This window comes from Leuciscus leuciscus, assembly GCF_965113295.1.
Source record: "Leuciscus leuciscus genome assembly, chromosome: 18".
NCBI classification, from domain to species: domain Eukaryota; kingdom Metazoa; phylum Chordata; class Actinopteri; order Cypriniformes; family Leuciscidae; genus Leuciscus; species Leuciscus leuciscus.
In genome coordinates, this window is record NC_138742.1 from 25387763 (window position 1) to 25400902 (window position 13140).

The 13140-nt window shown below is 37.7% G+C and overlaps 1 protein-coding gene across 1 annotated transcript in view; it reads right to left on the reverse strand.

Annotated features, from left to right (window-relative positions):
- The window catches only part of samd10b (sterile alpha motif domain containing 10b), a 79364-nt gene that overhangs the window by 16192 nt on the left and 50032 nt on the right, over positions 1-13140 (reverse strand). The gene's annotated exons all lie outside the window — the stretch shown is intronic.

A 13140-nucleotide genomic window follows, 5' to 3' on the forward strand; every position in this document is an offset into this window, starting at 1 on the left:
CAGATTTTGTCGCTGTATGTCGCTAGTCGCTTGTGGGCGTTGGTAGTGCTGTCGCTCTAATGTTATTGTTAAGGTGCGTTCACACCAAACGCGAATAGAGCGTCTGGCGCGAGTGATTTCAGTGTTGTAAAGACGCGTTTACGCGCGTCTAGAGGTCCCGCGGCGCGAATGAGGCGAGACTGCTCGTCTGGCCACATCTATACAAAACACCACCACAAGTGATATACAACTATATCATTTTAATTTGACTAGGAATTAGGCTCAAAAGAAACAGTATGCTGTTGGGAGAGTGTTTTTATATTACACACAGCAGTGTTCAGGGATTAAATCATTTACTAGATTAACGATCGATCAATCTACAAATTAAACTCACTCATACTGTCATCAATTACTAAAACGTCATCCGAATTTGACAAATAGGCTAATACATTTTCTTGTCCCTAATAGTCAACATAATGCACTGTAAAATGAACTGCAGCAGTGCTAAACTTGCATCATAAAACTACGACACTCGAACTATAAATGTATGAATTAAACTCACTGAGACTGACTGTCGACAGTTTCTTTTCCATGCATCATTTTATTATATCCATGTTTGTGGTTAGTTACAGTCAAATCATATAAAACAGTGAAATCGCCCTTGAACTCTTCGGTCTTGCCGATTCACATGCAATTTCACTCGAGACGGTGACGGGAGCTGAGCTCCACTGAAAGGCTTCTTTCCTATTGGTCGTCGCTCGCGAAAATCGCTTCTCATTTGCATAAAGTTGAAATTTAGTTGCTGTGTGTGGTTGTTAAATAAAGTGTCTTGTGTTTATGTGCTCAGTGATATGTTAATAACAATATTAAAATGAAAAACAATATTTAAAAAAAATCACTGTTGTAGGTCTCGAAAGAAACTAATGCATTTTGTGATGTAGATTACCTATAGATAGGCTATTACACTTTTTTTAAATGAGACTCTTTAAATTGAGGGGATGGGGGGCCTACAAAACCTCTCAGCCCCGGGGCCTAACATTAGGTTAAGGCGGCTCTGGTTATACGGTAGGGGGTGCTATTACACATCTTCTGAAAGAATACTGAATCTCCTGATCGAAACACATCAAAACAAGAAGCAGAAAGAAGCGATATCAAAATGTAAAATAATGCTTTTCGTGCCACTCACTGGACATTTTGCTTTGAAAGCGTCGCAAAAACGTGCAAGCAGCAACTTAGCACAGGAATATTTTTCCAATGAGCCTGGGTTGTATTCATTTTTCCAGGCCAAAGACCAGCAGGGGCACTGATGGGCTGCAAAAATTATGAAATTATTATGATTATGCAGTGCATAATAGCTTGGACAGTTGCCATCACAATCAAAGATGCTCTTCCACACAGCAAGTGCAGAATGATGCAAGCCAGACTTGTGGATTATACTGTCACAATCTAGTTGTGCTGTGTGGCGTCACACTACGCAGCACGCTTCCAGTGTGCAGATGGTGCAAACATCTGTGCCCAAATGCCCAAGGCATGCCAATGTCATAATCTGACCTTGGCCAGGACATAATGAAAGGCTCGTTCCTTTTAGGTCTACTTGAGCGAGCTCTTAACACATTATAGTCCTTCAAGTCTACTGCAATCTCAAAATTCTGGCCAGTTGATAATACCCAGAATTTCAAAATCGACTGCTGGTGTTAGATCCTTCTCCTATTTAGCACCTAAACTTTGGAACAGTCTTCCTAACATTGTCCGGGAAGCAGACACACTCTGTCAGTTTAAATCTAGACTAAAAACGCATCTCTTTTACCTGGCATTCATATAGAACATTACATTTCTATTATTCAAATCAGTTAAATGATTATTAGGCTGCATAGATTAGGTCAACCGGAACTTCCCATAACACCTGATGTACTCGTTACATCATAAGAAGAATGGCATCTACGCTAATGTTAGTCTTTCTGTTTATTGCGAGGTTTACTGAAGTCAGCCGGATCCGGGCCGTATACAGATCAGATGGTGGACCTGCGCCTGGACCCATCCATGACGCATCCCTGAAGTGCCAGCCTCATCAGCCCTGTGAAGGCCTCATCGACACGACAGCCATCGGCACTGATCCTCAACAAACCCGTCTCCATACCGGCGTGATGACTCCGACTTCCGCCCAGATGGAACTGGATAATAATCTGATTGTTCTGATCCAATCTGACTTCTGACCTGTAATGCTGCCTGAATCATACACTGTTCGCTCATTGGCCAGAGGAGAACTGGTCCCCGACTGATCCTGGTTTCTCCCAAGGTTTTTTCTCCATTCTGTCACCTTGATGTAGTTTAGGTTCCTTGCCACTGTCGCCTTGGCTTTTGGCTTTCTTAGTTGGGGACATTTAATATTCAACAATATTATTGATCTGCCTTACTTAGGGTGGACAATGACGCAATTTTCTTCTAGATACAAACTTTGTTGTATTATTTTCATGTTATCACTGTGAAGCTGCTTTGATACAATCTGTATTGTAAAAAGCACTTTATAAATAAAGGTGACTTGACTTTTACGTCACAGCCACAGTGACGCAAGACACTTTCAAAATTAGAAGTGATCGTTTTGCACACACTGACAGTGACTTGCTACTTGATATTGACTTGCTACTTGATATTGCTAATCAAAGAGAGGTTTTATTCATAATTAAGGAGTGAGCATTCGGTAACCCTTTATTTTAAGGTGACGTAGTTACACATTTCTAAATTACTACATGTATTTACTATAGTAATAACAGTAAATTATGCATAATTACAAGTAGCTAACCCTAAACCGAACCCTAACCGTAACTCTAGTAAGTAAATGTGGTTAATTAATATTACTCAGTACTTACTTATTTTCGTCACCTTGAAATAAAGTGTAACCGAACATTCTCATTCTAAACAGCATTTTATTGGACAACAAATCTGGACACACCCATGAATGTGAGATGAGTTGTCAATATATTTTGTTTTGTTTTCAAGGAGATAAAGTGTAAACTGTATCTTTTTATAACTTTCAGGAGTACACTGGCATTTAAATGATCTCAAAACTAATAGACACTGACTCAAAACATTCTTGACTAAAAGCAATTTCGATTTTATTGGGTCTTTATTGTGATTTGCAGTACAGTGGAAGAGATCAGCTGAAAAACTGAAGCTATTCTACAGAAATATATATGGTTAAAGACATAAAAGAGCGGCCAATGTGAGAGGACACTGTGTGTGTGCGTGTGTGCGTGTGTGTGTGTGTGTGTGTGTGTGTGTGTGTGCGTGTGTGTGTGTGTGTGTGTGTGTGTGTGTGTGTGTGTGTGTGTGTGTGTGTGTGTGTGTTTGAGCAATAAAAAACAAAGCCCTTAAGTTGAATCGCAAGGTGAATTACAAACAGAGAAAGAAAGAGAGAGAGAGCAAAAACAAAGAGAACCACCATACTGAAATGGCATACTACAGTAAATCACTGCAATTCACAGGACACAACTTTATTAAGCTCTGTCTCTTGTTCTATATCAATGATATACAGTTAGAATCTCCACCTATAATATCCAGAACGCTTGAACAGGAAATAGGAAGTGCCTTTTCCATTCTGGAAAGGTTATTTTTAAAGTAAATTTTAAATTGTGAAAGAACATATTTGCATGCTATTGAATTGCAGTGGCTCAAACTCTCTCTGTTATCAAGGTGTTCAGATCTCCTATATGATATATGGATATGTCATGCTTGTCAAATCATGTGACGCATGAAGAAACAACAAATTACCAATATTAAATGAGAGGAGAAATGGACAAATTGGCTCAAGTTGTGATGTCATATTTTCTGGAGGTAAATAAGTGGTTTGATGAGGAGCATCAAAATTCATAACATATAAATTTTTTCATTTTTCATTTGTTTCATTATCAGTTGTTTTTATATGAATGTGACTGATCTAGTGTCAGTTGGACCACTAATACACAGTTTATCATGACAAAGTTGTAAGAAATATTTAACAAAAAATAGGATAACTACTGTATATTTTAATATACATCTATTTATTCATAGTAAATAAACCAAAAAATAAATAAAAATGCTCCAGTGAAAACTTGGTTAATTATCTAGTTCAGTCACTAGATGCTATATGCAAACTCTAGATGATGCAGACTTAGGTTCTTTACATGTAATTTGCAATCAATCACATCATTACCGCATGGCACAAGCTGATTGGCCTCTGCTGATCCTGCAGCCAATGAGAATGCTTGCTCAACATGTTCCAAGTCTGGTTCAGTCCTGCACAGTTCCTCTGAAACCCTCCACCTCCCCCAGCTCCACCTGTCTAGATCTGCTACGGGATTTATGCATGTCTATTCATGCAGCAGCGCATCTGTTTATCCAGCCTGATCTCATGAAAATGCATCTCTATATAATAGCACGCATTGTGCTTATCGTGCAATTTCTATGCGAAAATTTGTTTTTACGTGCATAATTATGATACGCAGTTTTCACGTGCATTTGATACGCACTTTATTACCCCCACACCACTACTAAACCTACCCATGCGTATCATATGCACGTAAAAACTGTAAGTTACCTTACTATATACAGTGGCAAATATTAAATTGTTGAACATTACATTTGATGTCATTTTAAGGTCAATTCTATGTATTATTATCTTCATTATGAATTCTATAGTTCTTGTCTGCCAAAATAAAACCATCTAATTCAGAACAAATTCAGGACAAAGCTAATGTGACAACTGCACTCTCCATACATCCATCTTCATGCTATAAAAAAGCACCAATTACTGAAGTGTATCTTGTTAAGCCTGATGTATAGGCTGTTAAATAAATTCCTGGTGTATTTAACTACTTGAGGCTTACGGGGTATTAAAGGACAGAGATGCCCCACTGACCCAACCTCCAGTTGCCCCTGGGGGCTTTAGGGGAAAGTCATGGGCCAACACTGACCCAGTTTCCAGCTCTGAGAATTCACACATCGCTGTGGGGATTGCATTCGCTTCTCAGTCACTCACAATAGGCTGGGAAGAACAATTAGAGCATGGGTGATGCTAACAGCATTACACAGGATAATGGAAACGTCCGTAACCAGCCAGAGGTGCTTCTTGAGGCTGATGTTTGGACTTTTTTTTCTAAGATGCATTGTATTTTTCATTTTGATATGGCGCTTTGAAGCTGAACGACATTGAGGGGCTTGCTTTAAGAACCTCTATAACACACACGCACGCACGCTAATTCAGTGCTTTTAAATTCAGCCCTCCAGAAACACTTTATCCAGAATTGCTGTTTGTCTGAGTCTTTTGTGTAGCAGCAGACAGCACAGGTGAACAGAGCAGAAATGAATTCCCTGTAGACAGGTTTAATGTGCTCCCAAATAATGCCCTGAAGAAAGTGATAGAGGCGCTGTCAAAAAACAAGATGAAGTGGAGTATAGAGGAAAAAGAAGAACAGTTGCTCCTAAAAAGTACACTGTTCTTTTGATTTATCTTATATATTTTGACAAAAAACAAACAAACAAACAAACAAGGAGACTGAAAAGACATTTAGTTAATATATATCATAAAATATATCATCCATCCCAGTAATATTGTGATTTGCTACTGGGTCAATGCAAATAAAAGAGTACATAAGATATATAAAAGGAAAATCTTTTAAAAATCCAGTTTAAAACTGAATATAAAAAGTACACTTTAAATACACACAGACTGAAGACTTCATAATTTTTCAAAAACATTTTAAATATATTTTGAGCATTTAAAAAGTAATTTTTACAAAGTGAACTAGGATTGATTTGTCAAATGATCAGATATTTTAAGAGATTTATTGATTTTCATGAAGGTCTGGTTATTTATTCATTCATTCATGCATTTGATCAATCATTTTATATAACAACCATAAATGTAAGTATGTGCTGCAGATCATTTCAATAGTTCAATAGTTTAATTTACTGTAATTGCCTATATTTAAACTTTTTTTTAGGTATTAAAACTGGTTACGGTTTAGTCGATGACAATAACAAACTCCATATGCAGTCATGTGAAAAGGAAAGTACACCCTTTTGAATTGTATTGTTTTACATATATGACCCTGGACCACAAAACCAGTCACATGGGTCAATGGGTTTTTGAAATTGAGATTTATACATCATCTGAAAGCTGAATAAATAAACTTTCCATTGATTGGTTTGTTAGGACAGGACAATATTTGGCCGAGAAGATACAACTATTGAAAATCTGGAATCTGAGGGTGCAAAAAAATCTAAACATTGAGAAAATGTTTAAAGTTGTCTTATTTATTTACGGTAGGAAATTTACAAAATATCTTCATGAAACATGATCTTTACTGAATATCTTAATGATTTTTGGCATAAAAGAAAAATCTATAATTTTGACCCATACAATGTATTGTTGGCTATTGCCACAAATATACCCGTGCGACTTGGGTCTGGTTTTGTGAATCATGGTTCACATTTCAACCTCGGATGAACAACAACACATGACATATTACACTGTGTCGGTTTATTTAACAAAAACTAGGCCAAAATGGAGAAGACATGTGTGAAAAATTAAGTACGCCCTTACTGCTTCCATAGGGATTTAGAGGGTAAGAAGCAGTCTGGTGCTGCCAATAAAATGTCTTTGATTAACTGATCATCAGTAAGTGTGACCACCTCTATAAAAGCAGAAGTTTGGACAGTTTGCTGGTCTTTACCAAAGTAAAAATCATATTTATTATAGAAGAAGTGTATTTAAGTCGTATTGTAATGTATTTTTGATGTTATCAATATTTTGGTCTGTTTTTTCCAAAAGAGAAAGACTTTTAAAACAACATTTTATCTGCAAAGTTTTATCATGTGTTTTTATCTGCTTCATGTTTACTTTGCCAACTTTTAGGAGTACACTAGTACACCGATGACCTTAAAGTTAACTGACATCTTCAAAACTGCAATTTTGATTTCATGGGCCCTTCAAGATTCATTTTAAAAGATGCAGTACTTGCTAGAAATGAATGTGGACGCAGTGCAAGGCAATTCACACTTGCAGCTGTTAAACATCTGACTCAAAAGACCAATAACTATGCTGGAGCAGAAACACTCAGCGCCTGAAGCAAGCGGCGGTCTTGTCTGACATGAGTCAGTGTTTTACAGTGTGTGTAACAGTGCTTCAAGCCACAGTGCCAATGACCCGGGGAAAATGACACACGCAAACACTCACTTAGAGACACACACCATCTTAGAAAGAGGCTTGATATATGAAGCAATAAATAATAGTGCAGATAATAGAATAAGGCCTCTAGCCAGTGTCGGCGCCCGGATGAATTACTTAAAGGGGCATTTGGAGGGGGCACACATTTGTCACTCCAACCCAACTAAATGTAATGTTGCTAAAATGAGTGCTTGTGCTCAACCGTCACTGTCTGAAGGACAGGAAGATTCACGGCATGCACGCACATATCCCTAAACACATACGAACGGTAGAAGCACCAGGGACTGCACAGGAGAAAAAATGGTCACAATTGATTTTGATCTATAGGCAAAATTTTGATTATAATTTCATATAGGCCTACATATACACATATGCACAAACACATATATTGAATATTCTTGAATGTTGAATGTTGAGTGCTTAAAACCAAGAAATGACAATGGGTCAACTCAATGATGGTAATTATTATTATTTATTATTATTTGATTGATCTATTATTCTATTAATGAAACACTGATGAATTTATTTTTTATTTCTGAAGAAAAAAATGGTTTTGTATTCTTTTGGGGGTGGCATAAAGCAAAAAATGTCAGGCTGATCCAACTATCCTAATATCATAATGAAGAAAAAAGGCATCGTTAAAAGAATGACATTCCTCAAAATAAAACTGAAGTTAAGTAGTTTGGCTAAATCTTTCATTATTACCTTTTAGAAGTAAGATTTTGTTAAAATAATATTTTTTTCCACCAAATCAAAAGCATGTGGCATGACCAACATGAATAAATGTGCGGGAAAACAAAACAGAAAACAGGAAATTAAAATATAGAGAAGACTCTTATGAATGTGTGTCAAGGTCAATACGTCTCTTAAAATATCAGAAAATTTGTTCAGGTTGTAAAATGTCACATATTTTTAAATGAACAATGAATTCTTACTATGTAAAAAAAAAAAAGAAGAAGAAAAAAAGCTTCTTTGAAAATAATGATTAAGATGTGTTCACTCATTTGTATTAATTGATAAATATATATATATATTTTAGCTTAATTAAATTTTAACTTTTCTTGAAAGTGGTATAAAAGTTTTTTAAAAACGTATGATTTGCAACCATGTGATTTAAACTAGATTTTTTTCTTTATCATGGATATATGTCCCCAATACAAACCATCCATCCTAAGGCACAACTCTTTACTGATTGGCTAGAAGACGTCACATGGCTCATATGACTTGACACTCATATGAGATTGAGATCACAAATATTACAAACAACAAAGGCTGTGAATGTCCACCTTAGGTAAATCCATTTAAACTCGGCTCCTTCTTCAACACTGCTAAATTTCCAGGAACAAATGTACGGATGGCAGTGTAAAATGATTTTATTACTTGGAAGCTCCGCTCCGGTGACCCCTAGATGGTGAGGCCTCATGGAAATGACTGTGATTTGACAAATGGCTCAACATTACGGTGTATAATTGTCCATTAGTGAGAGAACGGCTCTGGGAGTTGGATGAGAGTGTGTTAGAGGATGTGTCCTGCCAAAGCTGCTCCTCAGAGAGACCAGTCTAAGGCTTTGCGGATCCGTGATTATCCTCGGCAGCTTCATGAAAGAATTACTGGACAGTCAGATTAAAAATAAATGTTGGTTCATATCGATCAAGTTTATTATCATTAAATAAAACTAACCAAAACTAACATTGTTACTTGGAATAAAATTAACGTTAACTGAAATACACACAAAAAAAAAAAAAAAAAAAACATTAAACTTATTTTATTTCATCTAGATTTTTTAATTTATTATAAATAACATTCCTTTTGGATGTTTAGTTTGCATTTTACCCTGTTTCTGTTCCTGTTTCCTGTCCTGTGTGCCATTTTTGTAGTTCTTTGTAGTTTTTCTAGTTGATTGGTTCTGTGATCATTCCCAGGTGTGTCTTGTTTGCCTATTACCCCTCTAGTACTTAAACCCCATGGGCCCTATCTTGCACCCAGCGCAATTGACTTTGTACACCGACGCATGTATCATTCCTATTTTGCACCCGCGCACAGCGGACTTTTCCCTCCACAGACGCACGCCGGTAAATTAGGGAATGAACTTGCGCTCCCGGCGGCGGTTTAGCGCAAAGGGAGGCGTGTTCCAGCGCAAACGTTCCCTGGTGCTATTTTGCAGTTCCAGAAAACAATTCCGCCACAGACCAGGAAAAACCTAGTCTAAAGTCCGTCGCGTTTTCAGTGGCGTGTTATTCAGATGCTATTTTAAGGGCGCATGCTTGGCCATAATGTAGCGTGTGCACAATGCGCATACACTTTGCTTCTCTCATCTACACACACAGGGTGCGATTTGTGAAAAAAACAGAGGGGGGGATGTTTTGAAACATTTTTATTCATAAAAATAAATCATGAGAACAAGAACTTCATTCACTGCATTTGCTGCTCTGGACCCTTTTCATTGTTCCCAGCTAGCTAACAAGAGTTTTCGTGCTGAAAAATTACATACTATTACAAATATTTGTACTTGGTGACATTCTGAAAAGCCGTACATGGATCAAAGCTAATGGACAGGATCAGATAAATCAGAGTTTAGATTCTCTGCCCGAGCCCGAATTTGACCCGACCCGACCCGGGCCCTTGATCCAGCACTTGTGTTACAAAATGCAACACGTCACGTGTCATGCTCCTCCACTCGCACGCATCACACCGGCCCGGGATAATAATCTTTAAAAATATTTATTTTGTTTAAAAAATATTCTATATTCTAAAACCTTGTTGAATTAAATTAGAGTTGTAGCCTACTAGGGCTACTCCTCCTAGGCCATCCAAAGTTCATCCAAAGTTCATTTTCTGTGTTCATAATTTTTCACGTTTTATTTTTATTTTATTTTATTTATTTTTTACGTTTCTTCTTTCAGATCCATTTGCGATCCATTTCATTCTGAATAAACAAACAAGGCAGTTTACATGATTTGTCCTTGTTGCATTATTCATTATGATAATAATTAATAAATGCACGCACAATATCCGTGAACTTGATAAATGTTGCAGATATGTTTTACTATGCACAAACAAATGCCTTTCAACTTATGTGTGCAAAATTCAGAAGCAGTAAATGAATGTGCAGCAATTTGTACAAATAGAGTGTCTGTATAGGCCTACTATATGTGTTGTAGCCATTAAATAAGCTCATTTAGTTTCATATTTGTTAAAATATTATTGTTATTTTTTTCCATCTATGTTGATTTATGAAAAGTGAACAGCAGCACGAGTAAGATAGGATGTGCAGTATATATCGGGAGACTTGGAGTGGGTTAGACATGATTTTGACTATTTCATTAAGTTTTGTTTTGTAGAAAGCCTTTCTTTAAAGTGAATTTCGTTCTGTATAAATTGTATCTTAATTTTAATACATTTTTCATCAACGAATTGCGTGTATTTAATAAATAAGAAGCAAATATAGCAGACAAAGGCTATAATCAGAGGCGCCGCCGCGGTTACTTGCACTGCACGATAACTTAAGCGGATCTCATCATAAATTAACCGAAACTAAGTGTATGCCTCAAAGAGAATATTAAGAAATATATCTAAAGAACGCTTGAAATGTCTTTAAACGAAACAATTCAAAACAAAAAGAAATAGGCAACACTCTGATGTAATCCATGCATTTCTCCATATATGCGCATTCACTACGGAAATGGCGATCGTCAACTTCATCTTTGCTTCATCTCAACTTCCCTGGCGCCACCCCTGGGTTTAAATTGGGCTCGGGCTCATAACATACAGTTAATGTGTCGGGCCGGGCCGACAAAGTCAATTCGCCTCATTCGGGCTTCGCGTCTACCGCGCCGCGCGACACGCATCGCGCCGCAGGACCTCTAGACGCGCGTAAACGCGTCTTTACATTGACTTAACATTGAAATCACTCACGCCAGACACTCAAGAGTGAGTGAGTAATCAAAAAACCTTTGCTTAGCCTCAGTTGAGTAAAACACCGTATGTGCAACCTCAGCACTAACTCTGCTTGTCATCATAGAAACAGATAATCAGATTGTGATGTTTATTCCCGCTTCAGTAATATGCTGCATATGCAGCGTAAAAAAAGACCTGCAACCGTCTCGCAAGTGTTGATAGGCTATTACTCGTGAGGTGTAACCAATCATATAGCGCCGTGGGCGGGACATTGAGCAAGTCTGCAGAGTGGTGGTTACAGAGAGGCTGCGGAGCCAGTCAAAGTAGCGCATTTTAAAATAAAAAGGATTTTAATCAAACCACGGATCCGTGATAAGTTTTGTGATCCGCCTCGCCACTAGTGTAGTAGCACTGATCACTTTGAGGGGGGGATAAATTTATCCCCACCGGGGATAAAAATAATTAAGCAGAGGCAGGGATACATTGACCAGAAAGGGGGAAATCCCACGCATCCCCCCCGGCAAATCGCACCCTGTACACACAGACGCAGCAGTTGCCATTTTTGCAATCCATACATAATTACAAGGAAAAATATTCCACATGAGGGAAATCATTGTGGTGTCCATGAAGATGTGAAAAAAAAGGCATAAATCTAGCTTATACATGTACCAAAATTATTATACGCCTGTTTAACCGAAGCTAATTTGGGTGGGTTTCTCCCATCCCCATACAATGTCACTTCTCTGTCTTTTACGGCCCTGACGAGAACGTCAGTCTCCTCGGCTGTGAGCCGCTGCTGGCGCGCGCCTGGCAAATCCGCCGTTATAATAGCAATCCGCCATGGAACAGCGCGCCTGCTCTTAAAGGGAATGTGAGATGACGCTCTGATTGGTTTATTTCACGTTACGCCCAAACCACACATATGAATAATGAAGCTACTTCAGACCAACCTATTTTAGATTTGCGTCGGGCACAAGAGTAATTTATCCCGCCGGTATAATAGCAACAGCGAGCAACCCAAGACCCACCCACAAAGTTACTTGCATTTCGCGTTTGATACTTGCGTTTCAGATCGTTGAAATAGGGCCCCATAGACATTTGTGAATAAATCAGCGTTTCCATCCAATGTGTTCAAGAGAACAAAATCGTCACTTCCAATGTTTTTTTTTTCTGAGCATTTTGGGGATTTATGCACATCTTCCCGTTCCATCCCAGCCTGACAAGCCAGACCCACATCAAGATGTTGGGTCTGGGAACATACCATTGGCAGGGCTAAATCCGAGGGGTGGGATAAACGGTTGTCTTTCAAATTCCCTCTGCACGCAATAGGATAGCACTACAACCAACCAGGGCTGCGTTTCCCAAAAGCATCGTAAGCCTAAGTTGATCGTAAAAACTATCGTACGACTGATCTTAATATTACGGTCTGTTTCCCAAAAGCATCGTAGCTTAAGTAGCACTTGAAAATCTTCGTAGATCTACGAGTGCTCTGGAGTAATCGTACATCCCCAAGTTCATTGTAAGAACACAGAGTTATGAGGACACCTGCAGGACAACCGGCAGATTACACCTTTAACTTTATTCAAATGCAATGTGATTATAATATAAGGTTTTGATTTTACTTTATTGTACACTTTATTACTCTTTTTTTGTTGTTGGTTAAATTAATGTATAAATGAAATAATTAAAAAGGTCAGAAAACAAAACAAAAAAGTAGAAATAATTTAATCTAATAATTTTAATCAAAATTAAATGAATGAACAAAAAATAAATAAAAGAAATCCTTTTAATCTGTTAAAAATTACATCTTTGTTTAAAAAATCTCCTCTAAAAGGACATTAATTTCATCTTTTTGAAAGGTATCTTTTTTTTTTTCCTTTTTTTTTTTTCAGCCATTTTGTCAGCGCCACCACCTGTAGGTGCTTTATATAGACTTGTCTTGATTGCTAATCCACAACAGATGACAATTATTAGGTTAAACGTTCAGAATACGATTCCATATAAGGTTATGTTTCAGCACTTCACGAATGGACAGCGACTCTTAAGTAGCACGTAGAGCG